This window comes from Sciurus vulgaris (genome assembly GCF_902686455.1).
Source record: "Sciurus vulgaris genome assembly, chromosome: 5".
Taxonomy (NCBI): Eukaryota; Metazoa; Chordata; class Mammalia; order Rodentia; family Sciuridae; genus Sciurus; species Sciurus vulgaris.
In genome coordinates, this window is record NC_136465.1 from 109,692,543 (window position 1) to 109,706,859 (window position 14,317).

The window sequence follows — 14,317 nt, forward strand, 5'->3', positions numbered from 1 at the left end:
TCAGAATAAATCATAAAGGCAGGACTAACAATTCAATTCCATCTTCAAGATTCAGAAAAGCAGACTGCCTGTAAAAGGAGTTATAAATTACTTTAGCTGCGACAGTTCTTCATGTTTAGGTTTTAGAACCATTCCTTACCTATCCTTTGTTCTCTGGCAGGGTAGATAAGGAATAATCTTTTGGTAACAGAAATCATTAAAATGGAGAATTATAACAGCACATTCAGTTAGACGCAGGTCTAGTCAGGGCTCCAGACTGATAATAGGTTTTATTCCGTGACTTAACAACTTGTCTCTGAAAGTCCAGAACGTGAAATTCTAAAAATGCAAAGGAAGGGTTATTTGGAAACTCTTTGAATCATGGTGGATATTTTCTTCTCCTCTGCTTGCAGGTGTGGGTGGGGTAGGGGAGCTTTCCAGTGAGTGCTGGCTGAAGGGACCGGTGGAGCCTAAGGCTTCTGCACTCTATCGGGCAGTGATGCACTTTCCTTGGCTAGCGTCAGCTTCCAGTTTCCAGATTGCTCAAGCTTTCAGTGCACACGTGAAGGATAACAACTTCCATTTCAAATGAGGCAAAGGGACTTCTGAGAAATATCCCTCCCACTGGTGGGTGGAGCAAAAGACCGTAAGAGTATAACAGTCTCCAAGAACATCCTGCCCTTGATAGTTGTCCTTGGGCTAAGGATGCTGTTTTTGGTTCTTGGTGACTCCTATCAACCCAAAGAGTTACTCCCTGTTCATTTCCAGTCATGCCTCTGTTTCTCAGTTGTCAGGTTATATGACTGAGAAAAGGGTGGCAGTAAATTTCCTAAGGCAGAAGCTTTGTTTTTGATAGTTTCAGGAAAACTGAGTTGTCTTAACTAAAGTTAACCATCACAGAACAGACTGCATAAGGATGTGAAAAATTTCCAAGGTACAGGTTATACCTTATTGTCTGAGTACATAAATTTGTCTGCCTTTTTCCTTTTCTCCTTTCCAATCCTCCCGCAATCTGTTTTATTTATTTCTTTATTTTTGGTCCTGGGAAACAAATCCAGAAACACTTTACTACTGAACTACATCCTCAGCCTCAACCCTGTATTTTGAAACAGGGTCTTACCAAGTTGCTGAGGGTCTGGCTAAGTTGCCAAGGCTGGCCTCAAACATGCAATGCCCCTGCCTCAGCCTCCCCAGTAGCTGAGATTACAGATGTGCACCACTGGGTCTTGCCAGGGACCTGTTTTAAATTAAGGTATATTACATATTCTTTTGCTCTATAACACACAAATGTCATTTTGAAAAGAACAACTCATTCAAATTTTGTTCTCACACTTTTCACCTCACCAGGTGCCCTTAGCACCACTTAAGTTCCATTGAGTTCCAAATAATATCTCCATAGATTAAGGGGAAAAACAAAAAACAAAACAAACAAAAACCCTGGTTTACACAACAATTTGAATGGATCTTTAAGAGCATTAAGCAGGGGGCGGAGAGGAGCAATCTTAAAAAGACCAAACAGTATGACTCCATGATTCCATTTACACGACATTCTCAAAAATGATAAAAATCCAGAGACAGAAAACATGTGGTTGCAGGAGTAGGGAGAAGAAGGTGGGTGTGGCAATAGAGGGGTGGGACAAGGGAGATCTTCAGAGAGAAAGAAGTCCTGAATCTTGATTGGAGGTAGCTGCACAAATCTACACATGCAATAAAATGACACAGAAGCTATACACACATTGTACCAATGTCAATTTCCTGGTCTTGATACTGTACTGAAAGTACGTAACATGTAACTGGAGGAAACTGGGTGAAAAGTACCTGGGGCCTCTCTGTGCTACCTTTGCAACTTCCTAGGACTCTATAATGATTTCAAAGTAAAAAATTCAATATATATGTCTAACAACAGCATACCTCTGAACAGAAAGAATAATTAAATATAGCAGCATACAGCACAGCCACATTTGCTAAAGAGGTGTTAAGCTTTTTTTTTTTTTTTTAAACTGTGCTGTTACTAAAGAATTGCCTCAAAAGAAGAATAAATGTGTTCTCAGGATCTGAACGTTTCCTACATTCACAAAGTCAGGTTGGAAAGATCTATCCTTTTAAGTTCTAGATCATTTTAACAAGAAAGGTCAGTTTGGTCATACAGTTTGTAAGAACATTCTGTAATCATGTACTACAACCCTCCTTCCTATGTGCAAAAAAAATACTCTAAACAAGACCAAGGCATGTGGAGCCCCATGTAGCATGTTTCTTAAAACCAAGAGCCGCCACAGCCTGTGTCCTGAATGAATCCTTTTCTCTCTCCTCCTTTTTCAATTCTTTCCTACATTGTTTTTTCACTTTCCAAGTTCATCTCACTCACTCACCCACTCACTCGCCTAGTCCCTGTCTAAATTGCCTGGTCCTAGCAAAAGTAGCAAGCCAACCTGTGTGAGTGCAGTGTCCCCAGGCAGCGGCCTCCCGCGGTGCTCCCTGGGCGCCGCCTCCCAGCTCATGTTCCCCGTGCACCCGCCGCACACGCCCCGACAGTCTGCACAGCCACGCAGGATGCAGGGCGCGCAGCCCGCCAGTCACAGGCCACCGTTCGGGCGCCTACGGCGACCAATACTGCACACCCTGGAGCAGCCGGCCAGCTGTCGGTCAGAGTTGCCTTTAGGTGAATTATTTCTTTTTTCCTTTTCTTCTTCAATATTTTTATAGTACCGGGAGTGTACCCAGTGTTATAAAATTATTACAAAACAAAGGGCAAAGTCCCTTTCCTGAGGAGAATGCAGTTTAAAAGGAGCGAATGACGCAAGGCAAAATGACATGACAAACATAGGGTGGGAAGAGTGCGTGAAAGGTAAGGTCGAAATCAATCAAACTTTAATGGATCAAAAAAAAAAATAAAATAAAATAAAAAGGCTAAATCAGGACTCCAAATTCATTCTGTAGATTACAGAAATAAAGATTTTCAATAAGATCTGTAGTAACAATATTTGATTGTTTATTACGTGCCAGGCAGTATCATGGCGACAATTCCATAAGGTAGGTACTATTATATTTAATTGGGAAACTAGGGTTTCTGTTAATTGTTTAACAAACAAGTCTAATGTTTATGAGTGCCACATATGATTCCAAATACTTTGCAAATATTAACTCATTTACTCTTCTAAAAATCCCTGTGAGGTAAAAACCATTATTTCTCCCACTTTAGAGATGAGGAGTTAACTAACTTGCTTAGGATCTCTTAGGTGAAAAATGGGAGAGCCAAAATTTGAACCAAGAGACTTCAAATGATACAGCCAAACTCATAACCTGAACTCAGTTTTTTTTTTTTTCCTAATACTTTACAACTAATACTTTTAGTTGTAAATGGACACAATACTTTTATTTTATTTATTTATTGTTATGTTGTGCTGAGGATCGAACCCAGTGCCTCACACATGCTAGGCAAGCACTCTACCACTGAGCCGCCATCTGAGACCCTAACCTTGGGTTTCTGCACTCAGAAACCTCAGCTCTAAGATGGTGCAGAGGCTCATATCCTTATACCTCAGCTCCCAAGCCTGCATCCTTAATCATGTACAATAATAAACATTAAATAAATAATTTAATTTAATTTTAAAATAGTTACACTGTCAACAGTGCACAGTCATTTAATAGTTAAATTTAAAAAATGTTTATTTGAAGAGAAATACTATCATAAAAAGGAGAAAGAAGCAGATTTTTCTTCCTTCCTTCAACAAACATGTACCAGTGTCTATGCCACACACTGGGGAACACTGGATTATAGCAGTGAACAAAAGAGACAAAAATGAGACAAACAAGGGAACTGGAGATGACGTTCATTTTAATGATAGATACATACTAAAGCAGTCAGGAGCCACAGCAGGAAATAACCAACAGGAACTAAGGGAACATTTCACTCATGTCATACAGGGAATGACACTATTCTCTGGGCTGGACAGTCCTATGAGGATTATTTTGTCCTTTTTTCATTTCCTCTCTTACTGCCTTCATTTTAGTTATGACAAAGGAAAACATGCTATCAAAAACATTTGATGTAGACAGTTGTTAACGTTACAAGTAATGCTTTGGGTGGGAAAGTAATAACAATAAGCCTATAGTGAGTACCTCCTATGCACTGGACATTCGTCTGAGCATTTTCCAAGTGATTATTCATTTAATCCTCAGAATCCCATGAGGTAGATGCCATTATGATTCTGACTTTACAGATGAATAAAATTGAGCTCAGAAATATAAAGATACTAGCCCAAGGATTTAATGCTAAAATGTATGGTGTATTTAATCTACTAACTGAAATTATGTTTTGTATTGTTTGTAGGTGTCATTTATTCTTGGAATTACCTTCTTAATAACATTCTGATCAAGGGTGTTTTATAAGCGTGGATGTGGTAAAGACTCCAATAGACCTCTGGGCCTACAATGAAAAATGGTATATAAAAATCCCTTAAAAAAGAAGAAACACTAGAAGTTAAATTTTCAAATTAAGTTATGAAAAGGCAAGATCTTAAATGGCATAAACATCTACTGTGGAGATAGGCAGGTAATGTTCTTCACTGTTACATTCTTACTTCCTGACTTTTCTATAACAAACTAAAATGAACAAAGCCAGTACAAAACTAAAATCAGGACAGAAAACACCTCTCATAGTCCCCCAGAAAAACAGAATAACATTTGTTTGGAAATCTTTTCTATGACTCTGTAAACTGTATCCACACTATAGAACATATTCTTAATAATAAGAAAAATAATTTGGTTTTTCCACACAGTAGACAACGAAGCCTAATCTTCCCCCTTGATCATAGGTTTTAAAATTCTAAAGTTATATGGAGTCTAAAAATCTACACATTGTTATGAGGCCATAATACAATGATGAAGTGACAAACTGTATTGCTAATCCCTGTATTTAGTTATTGTTTTGTTAGCCTAGGTCACTTCCAAAATTCAAGGGAGGTGCAGATCTAAGGGATATCTGCAGAGAGAATGCCCAAGGCCCTCCTTGACCATACTCCACCCCATTCTCTACTCCAGAGTATAGAACTCTTAAGTTCCTAAAATGTCTCCCACATTTTTTTTCATTGTTCAGGGAAGTCTCTGCATTGAGGGTCCTCTCCCCACTTTCTCCAGTTCTTTGTCTATTATTTCTGCCTCAAAACGTGGCTGAAGCATCAGTATTCTGGAATTATTCCCTGGCCAGTTATAAAGCTAAATTCTATGGAAAGGTGCTCAAATCTGATTTTTCCCTGGCCTTTATCATGCTATAGAGCAACTGTTTACTTATTTATTCTTTCCTCTATTAGACTGATTCATTATTCAACAACTATTTCTTGAGCATCTAGTATTTTTCCAGCACCGTGCTAGGTGTTAGGGCTATGTTTCCTGGAAGATAATGATGTTCAATGATTATTCTCGGAATGAATGAGTGGAATTAGGTCATTATATAAATAGTGGGAGAAAGACCAGAGGAAGATTAGCAGGTCATATGAAAGGGACTGTTTTTTCCACTTCTCCCATTGCTCGAATCCTGTGTTGTGTAACATTTCTAACACTCTTCTTTCCTTAAGTTTTTGTTCTCCCTCCCAATTATCTGTATTTTACTGCCACCTTTACTGGAACAAACAGGAGCTTTGATGTGAACAGACTTGGTTCTAATGACACTGGGTCTAAAGTCATCACTTTCTAGTTGTGTGACACTTGGCTGCCTTTCTTAACTACTCTGAGCTTCCATAGCCTGCTCTGTAAAATGGAGATAAACACCTATAGCAGGGAGTACTATGTGAAGATTAGGTGAGATTTGCATATGCAAAAGGCTTAATAGCACAAAGCCTGGCTCAATAGCACAAAGCCTGGCTCTTAGAGGATCTTCCTCTCTCCACTCTTGAGTGTCTCCCCTCTCTCCGACCCCAGTCCTTCCTATAGGTACATGGAAGCACCTTTTTAAAGGTTGTATTACTATCTTACTATACTATTATTTTGATGTATATCAAGAATATGCAACTAACCATCAAACCTTTGTTTTTTTCATTAATAGAAATCATCGCTTTGGATATATAAAAAGCAAAAATAAAAGGGGGATTAAGTTTTTAAAAATGGGATAAAGAGAAAAAAAAATCAATACATAGATGCCTGAAAAACACTTTTGAAATGAGCAAAGACAAGACCATAAAAAAAGAAAACACACAAGTTCACAAGTGGCTGCTTATTGTGCTTGTCCTCAGAGTTCCACTAGCTCAAATAAAACCACACAGATTTAGGTACATAGATGTACTATGCATTTCTCAAATGTCACTTATCATTAAGCCCCGAAATCACATCTTTGCCCCTCTTAGGATAGAATTAGCCTGTAATTTACCAAGAAGTCAGCCTCTAGGGTGTGTCCCTAGGAGTCACTTGTCCAATTCTGCCCATGATAAAGTACAAAGTAAAAGAGATTTATTCCTTTACATTTAAGAACAAATCATGCCCAAATGGAGTTTCCAGAAAGATTCTGTTTCTCACATTTCTGTACCTGCATTCCCTGATCTGCAAAATAGTACAATCATAGACCCTCTCTCATAAGCTGGTCAAATAGTAATTCGAAGGAAGCAGTAACAAGAAGAAACCTAATTATCATGTATGTGTGAGCCATTACTGTCATTAATCTAGTAGAGCCTGATTTCCAGCTCTCCTATCCCAGCAGCCTTCAGGAAGAAATTATTTATCCCTTTACACAAGTCTCCCAGCTTTTTGTTGTGTTGTGACAAAATATTCCAATAAAAGTTTCCAGTCTCTGAACCCATATTACTTTGTAATTTGGGAAGATTACATATTCTCTTCAGTGTCTCTATCCTTACAGATTTTTATCAAAAACATGGATAAAAATGTATAGATTTCTGTAGATTCATTTGTTAAAATTTGAGTCTCTCTTCCATTATCTCTCTGCCCCACCCCCACCACACACACACAATTCTTGTGTTGCATGAGAGAATCTAACAATTTCACTACTTCTTTGCAGTGGGAACAACAACGACAAAAATTGGGGGCTGATTTCCTCCCCCACACATGAAGGTTTACAAAAGGCATTTGAAGCAAACCCTAACCACGGCCCTAGCCTCCAGGCCCTGGAAATTGTGATACAGGTGTAAGATGTTCTCTTTTCAACATACGGCAATCTACTCATAACGATTATGTTTGAGCCCCCAGAAGCAAATAAGAATGACTGTAAAACAAACACACACCAGCAAATTGGCAAATGGGGGAATGAGCCATTCAAATTGAAGTTCTGGTGGCTTCCCGCTTCTCCTATGGGCCAGATGCTGTGCTTTCACGTGGATAACAAGGCGAATTGGTCCAGTCACTTTGGGGGATGGGACACAACGAAGGGAGGCTGTGAGAAGTGCCAGGCCCTGGCTACTCCAGGGACTCCTTCTACCCTCTTCATCTTCTCATTATTTAAGTTCCCCTCACCACCTCCCCCTAGACATGTGGGGTGATGTACCTTTTGCTCTAAGAATTAGATTTCAAGCTCCAACCTGTCCTGCTCGGCCTAACCTGGCCTAGGTATATAAATTTAGGCTCTACCATGATTGAGGCTTGGGATCCAGGCCTTGGCTTAGTCTCTAAAGTCCCTTGCAGACATCCGCCATAACCGCGACCATGTATCCCTCACCTGGGTTTCCCAGTTTAGTTTTCTCTCTCCCTCCACCAAGCCAGTAGCCCGGTGAGCATCTCCAGAGCTGGCCCCGACGCGTATAGAAGAGGCGTCTGTCCACCTCTCCCTGCTGGATGACTAAGAGTTGCTGGAAGATTCGCTCCCCCTCGACCCCCACCCCGCGCCCGGGCCAGGGCGCAGCTCCCACCTGTGCCGTCTGTAGACAAAGACTGGCAGTTTGCGCGCTGCCCCCAGAATCCAGCAGTCTGTTGCCGCGCTCACCTCGCGCCTCTACCGGACCTGGAGGTGCTCGGGCTCACCTTTCCAGGGTCTTCCCGAGTCCAGGCTCCCTTCCCTCATTCTCTTGCCCTTGCTCCGCTTTCCCTCCTGCCCTTTCCCCCGTGCTTCTGGTCTCTTAGCACTTTTCACCTTCTCCCCTTCCTCCCTGGGCTTCTCCCCTCCTCTTCATCCCCTGTACGTCCCCTCGAGCCCACCCGCCTCGGAGTAGGCACTTCTACACCGCTCCTCCCCTCGGCTCCAGCGCGCAACAGGCTCCCAAATCCGACGGTGCTGCTCCCTGGCTAAGACTGCAAACCCGCCCACCGCCCCGAAGTGAAGTCCCGGGACCCAGAACCGCCCCGCCTTTCTCTCCGGTGAGAAAGACTCTTGGGAAGTTCCCCAGGCCAGGACCCCCTACCCGGAGAATCACAGCGGCCTTCGGGGCTCCCCAGCTGTTAGGGACTACGGGTCTATTTTAAACCCTGCACCCGGTGTCCCCACCCTGAGGACACGGGCACGGGTCCAACGACTCGGGTAACACCTTGCCGGCACTATTCCGAGGGGATCCGAAACCGCTCCGCTAGAGCGGTCGGACCCCTCTGCTAGGCAGGCGGCGCAGGCACAGCAGTGGAAGGCGGTCCCAACATAGCCGACTCTCAATCCCAGTGCCAAGGGAATCCCGGGCCGGTGCAGGCACGGGGATGCCCCATCTCCCCCCTCCCCCAGCCCCATAGGCTACCTTGGCACAACCACCCGCTCTTTGGAAAGGGAGTCCCATAGGATCCTTTCCAGTCTCTCTCCTTCCGCGTGCCGGGGTTGACTTTATTTCTAGTCATGTCAGTCATTAGCTTGCAATAGCCCACCCAGAGTGTGATCATTTAGAAAATAAGAAGAACTAGGGACTATCGACAACTTATGAAGAGCCAAACCGCCTAACTTAAGCCCCAGACGGCTGAGACCGGCTGCACACGTGTGCGTGTCCCGGGGCTCACACACAAGCCCATCCAGGCTAGGACCCAACCAGAAGTTTACACACTGACAAGCTCTACGTTTTACAGAAAATGTGCAAAATTTCACTCACCCGCCTCTTTTTCTACCCTCTTCGGATTGGAATCCAGTGGAAGTATCGGAAAGGGTGGATTGAAAGACCCTTCCTTCTTTTCTTTTCGTCTTTCTAAAGAGTGGAAATTTCCATCATGTGATAGGGGGCAGCATCCCCAGTGTCGCGTTTCCTGCGGACCCTCCCTTCCAGACCAGCCACCAATCGTCGTGCGGCAACCTGAGATGTAAACAAAAGCATCCTCCCAGGTGGGGCTGGGTTGTCCAGCTGTCCCCCTAGAGAACCCTAGGGCTGAGTCCCAGCTCCCTCTTTCCTGGGTCCTGAGTAAGAGAAGAACTTGTGAGTTTGGTTTTGACGGTTAGGTTTCTTCACTGATTAAGTGTGCGTTTATAGACTGTTCCTATGTGCAAGAATATATGTTGATCTTCAGAGGGTTCAGGGTAGGTGAAGCAGTAAACTTCTCCAGTTTGAGGACAAACCTGAACTTCACAGAAAGAAAAAAAAAAAAATGAAGAAGAAATACAAAATAAAAAACCTGTCGTTCACATAAAAGTCACTTCATTCATGAGCAAAATGGGAGAACTAGCTAGTACTCACCAATGGGTCTTTTGTGGGAACTTTTTCCCCCTGAAATTCTAGATTAATCATAAACCTCAATATATGTGAAGAAGAAACTAGGTTATAATAAATAACACTGTAACTCCAATTCTGCTTGTTAAAGATTCTACCTATCGTCCTCAGGAAAACTAAGTAAAACCATTTTCTGATGTTTGGCAAATTTCTTGTGTCAAAGAAGGCCTATGTAACAAATATACTCACAATCCTGTTTATTTAATAGTCAATTGTCATTCTTTAGGGGGAAAAGTCACTTATGGAGACCTACCGCACAGTTGAGCAAAACTCAACAGGGAACACAAACTACTTTCTCAATTCTCACACATCCAATTTAACTTTATTCAGAAAGGTGAGTCTCATCATTTGTCCATATCATGAACAACTAGTACCTTCTCATTCATTTCATAGTTTCCAAAACTGTAACACAAGCTGCCCCTTAACACTTAAAAAAAAAACAAAAAACCAGTAACAACAGAAATACACCTGGATGATATCTAATAATCAGAAACATTGAGACCATTGTGTTAAGGAAAATAAGCCAGACTCAGAAAGCCAAGGACTGCATGTTTTCTCTCCTATGTGGAAGCTAGAGAAGAAAAAAGAAAAGAAAGGTGGGGTTGGGGTGGGGGTCTCATGAAAACCAAAGGGAGATTAGTAGAGGAAAGAGAGGAAGAGGTGGGAAAAGAGGAGAGAGGGGGATGTGCTGGGAGTGATTTGGGTTAAATTTTGTTATAGTGTGTTCATGTACCAATATGTAACAAATTCCACCATTATGTACAACTATAATTTACCAATAAAAATGTGGAAAGAAAAAATATATAAACACTACATTAATGCACACGTATACATATATACTACATACACACATCAGATTACACTAAAACCATCCAACAGTGCAAATTCAATAACAGGATGAGGCAATACATACTTTTATCTACTATTTTGGAATCTTAAAAAATACAAGAAATGTTTAGTTTTATAAATTGATTAGCTTCCCTGACCAAATATGATATACCTTTTCAGTTTATCATAACAAGAAGAGGACTTTGAATATATCAGAATAATTTTAAATCCTTTTAAGCTTGCTAAGACCAAACCATCTTTAAACGATCATGGTTCTTCAAAGATTTTATTTTGGTACTTGGAATTGAACTCAGGGGTACTTTATCACGGAGATAATCCCTAGCCCTTTTTATTTTATTTTTTAAATTTTGAGACATGTTCTCACTAAATTGCATAAGGCCTCACCAATTTGCTGCGGCTAGCCTTCAACCTGCAACCTTCAACCTCCTGTCTCAGTCTCCCAAATCTCTGGGATTACAGGTGTGCACCACCACTGCTGCCAGTTACATTGATTCTTATTTAATAAATACAAGTATATTTTATAAAGCTACTAAAATGTCAGAAATTGGCAAGATTAGGAGAGGAATAGCAAGAAATGAAAGTAGATATGTATTTTTCCTTGCCTCACCTGATAAATAGTAAAAGCAAAAGCCAGGTTTATAAAACAAAAGGCTATTCCAGAGAAAACACCAGTGAAGAACAGATCAAAGCAATTCTAAGACAGAAACGAGTTTCCTGTGCAATTGCTGAACTTTTTAATGAACTACATAATCAGTTCTTGGCATATATATCTTAGTTCAAAAGAGATCAAAAGCTGTGATTCATTGCCTAGTTTAATGAAGAACTATGGGTTATTCACCTCTATATGCTGGTAATATTAATCAAGTTGTGGGTTGAGGTAAAATGAGTCTTATGTTCAACTATAAAACAATGAAGTACTGAGCAAAGATCAAGTTTTTCATCTTCTGTGGCTACTTTCCATCAGTAGAGTTTGAGAAGATCTCAGAACAATGTCTGGGTGGTAGGAGACAGCTGATAATTCTTTATCTTCTGTCCTACCAACAAAAAATTAAGCCCTAACTAGTCATGTTGCACCTACCCATCAATCCTCAGGGGTTTCTTTAAACCAGTGTTTGAAAGGATAGAAAGCAGCCCTAACTAATGATTTGAATATCTGTGTAGGACCACACTGGGAAACACATTTTGGTTAAACATCAGATCATTTGCTGGCTCTGAAGGAGACAGCTTGATTCTAAATTTCACAGTCATCAGCTACCAGCTGTTCAACCTGGGACAAGTTACCTATGGTCATAGTGACTCAGTTTTTCTGTCTGAAAAAGGGAGACTGCTTTGCTGGCAAAAGTTATTTTCGAACAATACTACAAATTCACCTAGTGATAGAGGAAAGTTAAATGTTTGCAACGGAGAAAAGAGCTTACAGGGCAATTAGAATTTATTCATCATTTTGATAAAGCTGAATTGGTTGAAGCTCTCTCATCTAAAATTTTATTAACACACTGGTCCTGGGAGTGGCTCTTGGTTTTGTTGTGACTGCTTTTGCTTTAAGAAAAACCTATACGAAAAATTCCCAGTACATTTTCTTTAGAACTAAAGTTAATACTAGAAAATAGAGTTCTATGCTCCCATAAATTTGTAGTTATTGTGTGAGTCCGGAGAGGTTTCAATCACTGAAAATCTTTGCAACTTTCTGGGTTGTTAAGAAGCCTGCAGTATTTCTCTATGTATGATCATGGGCCCTGCTTGAGGAATATCTCTCAGGTCCAACCATATAGAGAGCAGTCATTAATAGAGAATAATATAAAAAAATACCTTAGGAAGGAAATAAAACACAATTATTACTCAAATACGATTCAAATACATGACAATGCTATAAATTTCCTTGCATTATGGATTATCATTGTCAAGTCTGATAGCACTGATTTATTGGACTTTTCTATAATGATGTCTTGTTTGACAACAAGTTTTAACATAAACTACTTTTTCAACTAGTAATTATAATAATTAGTAAAATGGTTCTAAGTTACAAAACATCTTCACATGTATATGAGACTTTGTACTAAAACAAACTTGTCCTGTAGGTATTACTGTCATCCTCAACCCTTAAAGGGAGAAGAAAATAAGGTTCAGAGATGACTTATGCAAAGACTTAGAACCGAAGAATGACAGAACTGGAGCATGAACAAAGTTTTTTGACTCCATATTCAGAGTACTCCCCCCACAGCTCACCTCTTCTGAGCATTTTCTTTATTAAGACTCATTTTTTTTTTTTTTTTTGCCTACAATGAAGTCAATCCTAAATGGCATATTTAACCATAAAATGAGATTTGAAAAAATAATTCCTATAAGGTAATTATCTCCTGTTTTATCACAATCACCTGAACCTTTATAAATCTTCTAATGATAGTATAATGATTTTCTTTTCTATAACGGTGAATTTCATCTCTCTGCTAATCTAAAGTAATACCATGAACTGTCTTTCTGGTCAAGTTTCTTTAGTGTTATGTTTTCTGAAAGGGCTACAGAGTAGTTCTTGCTGAACTAAGAAACAGATATTGAACACATCACTCACCGTCTCAGTTTCACATATGATGAAACAACTAGACACTGATCTAAAAACAAAAATATCAGACTAGATCATCACAAACCAACTCTGGTATCCAAGATTGGGATTTTTCAGAATGAAGGCTTTGAGGTCCCAACCAGGAGGTGACAAGGGAGAGCTGAGATGATGTAACATCTAGCTTTGTCTCAGAGAGCAGAATGTGTGCCCATGTGGTCAGGATTCAACACCCAGCACCAAGGAGGTTGGCTTCATCTCACTGTTCTGGAAGTGATGCTACATACAAACAGTTGACCAGTCAAATCCACCCAAGGCCTCTACTTCCTATTCCGGCTTGACACTCAGGGCACCAATTTTACCCCTCCATATAACCGACATTCTAAACCACTCATTGTCCTCTAGCTTCCCAATGCCATGATCTTCCAACCCTTAGCACTTTTCAACATACCGTCCCTTCTCCCTGGAAGCTCTTGCTATGGGACTCTGCCTTCTACTTCATTTTTTCTCATATTTTAAGACTTAGTTTGCATGTTAATGTTTGCGTGGTTTTATGTGTATTGGCAAGGGGTGCTTATCTTACTTCAGTCTGGAAGAGGGCATCTTCCTAACCTGTGTAAGATTTTGGAGAAGTAAAGTCTTATGGAATCGCCTTCTGTGCCCCTCCATGCGACTACTACTGAGCAAGGGAAATTCTGTCTCCTACTCCACTTAGAGAACCAATGTCCTTTTCAGCCCCTTCTCTGATAAGGTTGCCAGGAAAATGGGGGGGGGGGGGCAGGACTGGCTTTTGTCTTTCATAGCCAGCTTTTCATCACTGTGACAAAATAACTGAGAAAAGCAACTCAACAGAAGTAAAGATTTATTTTGGCTCATGGTTTCAGTTCATTGTTAGCTGGCTTTGTTGTTTCTGGGTTTGTAGTGAGGCAGAATATCAAGGCAGAAGGATGTGGTCAATCAAATTTGCTCATTTCAAAACAGCTGAGGAGGGGGATAGAGGAGAGAGTAAAAAAGAATCAGGAACAAGAAATCCCCTTTCAGGGCATGCCTCCCCAGTAACCTACTTCTTCCAAATAGGCTCCATCTCCTACATTTTCCATACCTCCCCAGTGGTCTGCCAAATTATGAACCCATCAATGGATTAACCCATTGATAAATAGATAAATCAGAGTCTTCATGATCCCAAAACTTGCCCGAAGTCTCATCTCTGAACAAGGCTGCACTGGGGACTCAGCCTTATATATTTAGAGACTTTGGTGGATACTTTATACCAAACTCTCATAGCCTTCCTGCCTGATTATCCTTCAATAGTCCACAAACACAG

General features: G+C 40.7%; 1 protein-coding gene across 2 annotated transcripts in view; it reads right to left on the bottom strand.

The window, feature by feature from the left end:
* SLC38A4 (solute carrier family 38 member 4) overlaps positions 1-9,127 on the bottom strand; it is a 64,317-nt gene extending 55,190 nt beyond the window's left edge. Inside the window, exon 1 of one of the 2 annotated variants that reach the window (XM_079139585.1) lies at positions 8,979-9,127. The gene's annotated coding sequence lies outside the window, so the exon portion shown is untranslated. Of the gene's footprint in view, positions 1-2,408; positions 2,663-8,978 lie in introns of those variants that run through there. The other variant, XM_079139584.1, reaches the window with a different exon arrangement.
* Positions 9,128-14,317: the final 5,190 nt, after the last annotated feature.